This window comes from Lotus japonicus, chromosome 1 (genome assembly GCF_012489685.1).
Source record: "Lotus japonicus ecotype B-129 chromosome 1, LjGifu_v1.2".
In the NCBI taxonomy this organism is placed as follows: Eukaryota; Viridiplantae; Streptophyta; class Magnoliopsida; order Fabales; family Fabaceae; genus Lotus; species Lotus japonicus.
In genome coordinates, this window is record NC_080041.1 from 20,226,852 (window position 1) to 20,234,975 (window position 8,124).

The following is an 8,124-nucleotide window of genomic DNA, read 5'->3' on the forward strand; positions in this document are numbered from 1 at the left end:
ATGCTAAGACTATTGAAGAATCTATTCATGTTAGATTTGATGATAAGCTTGACTCTGACCAGTCAAAGCTAGTTGAAAAGTTTGCAGATTTAAGCATTAATGTTTCTGACAAAGGCAAAGCTCCAGAGGAAGTTGAGCCAGAGGAAGATGAACCAGAGGAAGAAGCTGGTCCCTCTAACTCACAAACTCTGAAGAAGAGCAGAATCACTGCAGCTCATCCTAAGGAATTGATTCTGGGCAACAAAGATGAACCAGTCAGAACCAGATCTGCCTTCAGACCCTCTGAAGAGACCTTGCTGAGTCTGAAAGGATTGGTGTCCTTAATTGAACCCAAGTCCATAGATGAAGCTCTTCAGGACAAGGATTGGATTCTGGCCATGGAAGAAGAATTGAATCAATTCTCCAAGAACGATGTTTGGAGCTTAGTGAAGAAGCCTGAGAATGTCCATGTTATTGGAACGAAATGGGTATTCAGAAACAAGCTAAATGAGAAAGGAGATGTAGTCAGAAACAAGGCAAGGCTAGTTGCTCAAGGCTACAGCCAGCAGGAAGGAATAGACTACACTGAAACATTTGCTCCAGTAGCAAGACTGGAGGCAATCAGACTATTGATTTCTTTCTCAGTAAATCACAACATAGTTCTACATCAGATGGACGTAAAGAGTGCCTTCCTAAATGGTTATATCTCAGAGGAAGTCTATGTTCATCAACCCCCAGGTTTTGAAGATGAAAAGAAACCAGACCATGTGTTCAAATTGAAGAAATCACTCTACGGTCTGAAGCAAGCTCCCAGAGCATGGTATGAGAGACTTAGCTCATTCCTTCTGGAGAATGAGTTTGTAAGGGGTAAAGTAGATACAACTCTCTTTTGCAAGACTTATAAGGATGATATCTTAATTGTGCAAATTTATGTTGATGATATTATATTTGGTTCTGCTAATCAATCTCTATGCAAAGAATTTTCTGAGATGATGCAGGCTGAATTTGAAATGAGTATGATGGGAGAATTAAAGTACTTTCTGGGAATACAAGTTGATCAAACACCAGAAGGAACATATATCCATCAGAGCAAGTACACTAAAGAACTTCTGAAGAAGTTCAATATGCTGGAATCTACAGTGGCCAAGACTCCAATGCATCCAACATGCATTCTGGAAAAAGAAGATATAAGTGGTAAAGTATGTCAGAAGCTCTATCGTGGCATGATAGGTTCACTTCTGTACTTAACTGCATCTAGGCCAGACATATTATTTAGTGTTCATTTATGTGCTCGTTTCCAATCAGATCCAAGGGAAACCCACTTAACTGCTGTTAAGAGGATCCTAAGGTATCTGAAAGGCACCACTAACCTTGGCTTGATGTATAAGAAAACATCAGAGTATAAGCTTTCAGGTTATTGTGATGCTGATTATGCTGGAGATAGAACAGAGAGAAAAAGTACTTCTGGAAATTGTCAATTTCTGGGAAGTAATCTAGTCTCATGGGCAAGCAAAGGCAATCAACCATTGCACTATCAACTGCAGAGGCAGAATATATCTCAGCAGCAATATGCAGCACTCAGATGCTCTGGATGAAACATCAGCTGGAGGATTATCAGATCCTTGAGAGCAATATCCCAATTTACTGTGATAACACTGCTGCAATCTCGTTGAGCAAGAATCCTATCTTGCATTCAAGGGCAAAGCACATTGAGGTAAAGTATCACTTCATTAGAGATTATGTGCAGAAGGGCGTACTTCTTCTGAAGTTTGTTGATACTGACCATCAATGGGCAGATATCTTTACAAAGCCCTTAGCTGAAGATAAATTTAATTTTATTCTGAAAAATCTAAACATGGACTTTTGTCCAGAGTGAAGATGGATCAGAACCTCTGACTATGATACTTCTTGATCAGAAGATGTCTAGTTCAGAAGGTAACTCAATCAGAGTGTGTGTGCCCACTGGTACTGACTCTGAAGCTGAGACAACAACACGTGCGTCAGAGTTTCTGATGCATAGTTCCTTGTGCCCGTGTGACAGTCTGTCATGATTGCGTGTAGATATGCTTATCTCCTGTGTGTGATTGTGTATTTTACTGTTACTATCTATCTTTAATTTTCAACCGTTGATCTTAAAGTGCTTTTTGAATCAACAACGGTTATTTGATAAAACCCACTATACACACACGTTCTCTCTCACTTCCGGTTTTCACTCTCGCACTCTCTGCTTTTCAAAACCGCCTCCTTCGTGATTTCTCTCTCGATCTCTCTTCATCCTTCAAACTTCATCTTCTACCTCAAACCTTCAACCTCTTCAAAATGGTGAGACAAACCAGAAGATCTACTGCAGATGCACCTCAGTTCCCTCATATGGTAGTCGGTTTGGCAACGGGTCAACAAGGCTCTGAGAACCCGGCACAAGAACAAGTTCAAGCTCAAGAGCAGGTTGTTCCTATTGCAGAACGGGGCTGTGCCGTTCACTGTGTATTTCCTCCTGAGGAACTCCAAGTCCTGGCAGAATGGAGATTCAACCTCGACAACTTGGCTGCAAATGGGTTTGATCTTCGTCCTGAAGTCCAAGCTCAAGGTTGGGGAAACTACTTCAACCGACTTCGAGGACCGGTGTATGAGAAGTTGGTCAAGGAATTCTGGAAGCACGCCGACTGCGATGATACTCAAGTAGTATCTCATATTCTTGGCAGGAAGATCATCATCACGGAGAAGTCATTCGTGAATCTGCTAGGTGCAGACACTGCTTATGGGTTTCGATTCCAATTCACTGAGTCGAAGCTGAAACCCAGCACCAAAGACAAAACCAACCAGGCCCTGTACACCACTTTCAAACCGGGCAAGACGAGCTACAAGGTGATGGACCTTCACCCCAAACTCAGGATCTGGCACAAGATCCTGCTCAACTGCATCAATCAGAGACCGAAGGGCAGTTCCCCAGATTACATCAACTTCAACCAGAAGGCGATGCTGTTTTTCATTCAAGACAAGAGGAAGATCTGCCTTCCCTACTTCCTGTTCTCCTACTTGAAGGAGTGCATCCGGAAGTCTAGGACTACTGCCTCAATCAAGTCAGCAATCAAGTATATCCCCTTTGGGAGACTGCTGTCTGATCTCTTCATTGAGAGTGGCCTCATTCAAGACCTGATCAATGCTGGTTGCACAGAGGACTTGAGCACAATTGTCAGTGACGTCTTCACTGCCAACTCTCTGAAGAAAATGGGCTTAATCCAGAAGAAGATTGCTCCTGCTCATGACGACACATCTTCTGAGATCAGAGGAAGAAGAATGCCTCTGAATGACTACCCTCTGTGGACTCAAGCAGACCATCCTGAAGCCATCAGATGCTATGTTGAAGACCTCAGGGCTCAAGGATTCGAGATTGATCTTGATGATTTCTTCAGCAGACTGCCGCCAGCTCCAGAGTTTCCTTCTCCACCCAAGAAGAAAACCAAGAGGAAGATGGTTCTGGACGAATCCTCAGAGGAATCTGATGTCCTCTGGTCAAGAAACCGAAGAGCAAGCCTGCTGATGATGATGGTGATGATAGTGAGGATGGTCCTCCAAAGAAGAAGCAGAAGAAGGTCAGAATTGTGGTGAAGCCTACTCGGGTGGAACCAGCTGCTGCAGAGGTCAGAAGGACTGAAGCTCCTGCCAGAGTGACTCGATCATCAGCACATACAAGTAAGCCTGCACTTACCTCTGATGATGATTTGAATTTATTTGATGCACTCCCGATTTCTGCCTTACTCCAACACTCTTCAAATCCCCTCACTCCTATTCCTGAAACCCAACCAGCCGCACAAACCACCTCTCCACCACATTCCCCAAGATCTTCATTCTTTCAACCTTCTCCTACTGAAGCACCACTCTGGAATTTGCTTCAGAACCAACCCTCTAGGTCAGAAGATCCAACCTCTCTCCTTACCATTCCATACGACCCATTACCTTCTGAACCCATCATCCAAACCAATCAGAACCCAAACCAACAGAACCACAACCCAGAACGTCTGATCACTCTGCTCCCAGAGCGTCAGCACGTCCTGCTGTCAGAACCACGGATACAGACTCTTCATCAGCCTTCACACCTGTATCCTTCCCCATCAATGTCATTGACTCTCCTCCCTCCAATACCTCTGAATCAATTAGAAAATTCATGGAGGTTAGGAAAGAGAAGGTATCTGCCTTGGAAGAATATTACCTTACATGTCCAAGCCCTAGGCAATATCCTGCCCTAGACCTGAACGTCTAGTTGACCCAGATGAACCTATCTTGGCCAATCCTATCCAAGAGGCAGACCCCTTAGTCCAACAGGCTCACCCTGTCCCTGACCAACAAGAGCCAATTCAACCAGACCCTGAACCTGAACAATCAGTGTCTAACCAATCCTCGGTTAGATCACCTCACCCTCTGGTTGAAACTTCAGACCCTCACCGTGGAACCTCTGAACCCAATGCTCCCATAATTAACATTGGTTCTCCACAAGGTGCCTCTGAAGCTCATAGCAGCAATCACCCAGCCTCTCCTGCACCCAACCTCTCCATCATTCCCTATACTCACCTTCAACCCACATCTCTCTCTGAGTGCATCAATATTTTCAATCATGAAGCCTCCTTGAGGCTCCGCAATGTGCACGGTCAGACTGACCTCAGTGAGAATGCTGAAAATGTGGCTGATGAGTGGAACAATTTGAGCACTTGGCTGGTGGCTCAGTTTCCCGTTATGCTGCAGCTCCTGCATGCAGAGGGAAGTCAGAGCATTGAGGCTGCAAAGCAAAGGTTTGCTAGGAGGGTGGCTCTTCACGAACTAGAACAGAGAAGCAAGCTTCTTGAAGCCATTGAAGAAGCCAAGAGAAAGAAAGAACAAGAAGAAGAAGCTGCACGTCAAGCAGCAGCTCAGGCTGAACAAGCCAGACTTGAGGCAGAGCGTCTTGAAGCTGAGGCTGAGGCAGCGCGACTTGCACCAGTTATGTTTACTCCTGCTGCTTCTGCTTCCATTCCAGAACCTCAAGCTGCTCAGAACGTTCCTTCCAGCTCTACTCAGACAAGCTCATCCAGACTCGACATCATGGAACAACGTCTTGACACTCATGAATCCATGCTGATTGAGATGAAGCAAATGATGATGGAACTTCTGCGCCGTACTGACAAACCTTAGTTTTTAGGATCTCTTCTTTTTCTTCCTTTTCCTTTTCATTTAACGTTGTTTTATTTAAACTCTGTTTATTTACTTATTTTAATTTGTTCATTTGTGATTCTATATGCATATATCTATATATATTTGTGTCACAAAACCTGTTTTATTCATAATTGTTCTATGTTTACATCATACTTCTTTCCATCATACATTATTCCCTATATCTAGAATGGAGGATCCTTCCTCATTCTTCTGCATTCTTGGCGCTGCTCCACTCTTTCCTTCTCCAGACGATCCAGTGTATACTCTATGGTGCCGAGTTTGATGCTCAGCTCATCTCTCTCTAGACTATCTTCTGTCGTCTTGAGTCTCTTTTCCACAGTCTCCTTCTCTTCCAGCAGATTCATCTCCCGCTGGCAAAGCTCCTGAATCTCTTCCACGAAGCAGAGGAACTCCTTCAGATCTTTCTCCATCTCTGGACCAAGATCTTCTTCCAGCAGTGTCTTCGTCAGCTCTTGTATGGTCTTTGTACCATCGGGATGCCTAATATTGAGGAACATATCTTCCTCAAACGCCTTCCTTCTGAGCTCTTCTAATGCCATTCTGTATGATGCCATTATTTTTTTCTTACTGAAAATTATTCGAGGTGTGAAGCTCACCTTTCTCTCCAACGTTTTTTTTTATAGGCTTCACTTTCTCTCTGAAAGTTAATGCTCCTACAGTTTCTCGAGGTTAAGTTCTTGGTAACTGACCCTTCTATTTACTCACTTGACCGGTGGTAAACGTTCATCCCTTGCATTAACTCTTCTATTTTTTTTTTTTCGCCTAACTCTGTTTCTTACATCGTCTTCATTTTCTTTAAACTTAGACCTTCTCTAAGGGGGAGTACCTTGTACTTCAAGCTAAGTTTTTCACACCCCAAGCTTTTTGCTTATGACAAAAAGGGGGAGTACACCCAGTTTTTGATGTGTAAGATGTGTTAGTGTGATTTATTTTTCTTTTGGAGATTTTAAGAGTTCCACCTTCATGACCATAGATGTGTCACTGGGCAAATACAAGGAATACATTTCACTTCTTCTGAAGTGATTCTAAGTTGACTCTGATACCCAAGACTCTGATACCTTGTCCATGACTCTGATCAATTATGCGCTCTGATTACTCGTTTTTCATCTATGTCATAAGCTTTTCACTCTGAACTCTTATATGTTTAGCTCAGAATCTAGACTTTACTAACGTTTTCATCAAGTATTAGATTCAGGGGGAGCTAAGCTCAGAATCAAGCAGTGACTTGAATTCAGAACGAGCAAGATAAACTATTCACATCAGGATAAGTCTTATTCTATATCTCTAAACTCTGAGTGAATTCAGTTTATTTTTAAGAATTGTTCATCAAAAATCTTAGTTTTGTCATCATCAAAAAGGGGGAGATTGTAAGATCAAGTTTTGATCTAGTAGTACAACTCTATGTTTTGATGATTACAAGTTAACCTTTTGATATGAACAATTGTGGTACTCTAACGTGTTTTTTCTGAGTGTGCTATTTACAGGCTCTGACCTCAACTCAATCTCACACAAATCAGAACACTGTGTATAAAGGGTAACCCAAGCAACGCTTTCGCAATCACCATGTTCAGTATGAACAGTGGGAAAAGCTTCAGAAGTTCTGAAGATATACAAACTCTGATGTGGACTCAGTCGCTAGAAGCTCTGAAGATCCAGAAGCTCTGACAACCCAAGAAACACTGAAGGTTCAGATGTTCTGATGGTGTAGAAGACTCTGAAGATCCAGAAGCTGAAATAGTGGATACTCTGAAGTCCAGAAGCAAGAAAACTCTGAAGGCCATGTTCTTCCCTCTGAGTTCAGAATCAGAAGATACAATGGTCAGAGATCTGTGCTTTCCCTCTGACTCTGATCAACCGGCTTCACAAGTTCCAATACGAAGCATTCCTCTTATCAGAAGTCTCCTAGGTTAAAAGGTCAAGTCGCTATCAAGTACAAAGCAAGTGTACCTTCCTGACGACCTACCTAACGTTCTCAGCCACAGCAGAAGCTGGATTTTCCAGAACTGCCCTCCAACGGTAGCATTTCCCATGCAACGCTCAACCCTAATCCTTGGAGTATATATAGAGGCTGAAGATTGAAAGAAGCGGCTAGAAGAAATATACAAGAAGCAATACACACGCGCAAGATATATTCTAAGCTTTCTTTCATCTTGTAATTTATTTAGTTTACACTCAGCTTATTCAGAAGCAAACCCTTGTAAACACCAACCTCAAACAGTTGTTTGATTTTCCTTTAGGAGATCAAGGTTGATCGGATCCTAGAGAAGACTAAGAGAGTGAATCTTAGTGTGAGCTAAGTCAGTGTAAATGTTAGTCACTTGTAGGTTTCAAGTGCAGTTGTAACTCTTACCTGATTAGTGGATTGCCTTCATTCTAAGAAGGAAGAAATCACCTTAACGGGTGGACTGGAGTAGCTTGAGTGATTTATCAAGTGAACCAGGATAAAATCCTTGTGTGCTTTTCTATCTCTATCTTTTGCACTTAGTTCTCGAAAAGATTTGTTAAAATCTTTAAGGTGGTAGTTTTGTACTGAAAACTTTATTCAAACCCCCCCTTTCTACCGTTTTTCATACCTTCAATAAAATCCTCCACACAGCTTCACATGGAGTTATATACCTGCAATCATAATATTGTTTGATTTCATCACGAATATGATGACTGTTGTCAACATTATTCTCATTTGTTATATGCACGCTGACCCTGTCTGGCCCTTTGCTGACATATTTAAACAGATACTTGATAGAATCTGATTTATTGCAATACTCCACATTAGTATGACCTCTGTATCTCATCAGAAGATGTGGATTGTAAGGAACCACATAACCATTGTCCATAGGAACACCATTTTTAGTAACATGAATTCCAGTATCTCTTCGACGATACACAAGATATCCATCCTCATCAATACTGGTTGACGGTTGATATTTTTTTGGAAAG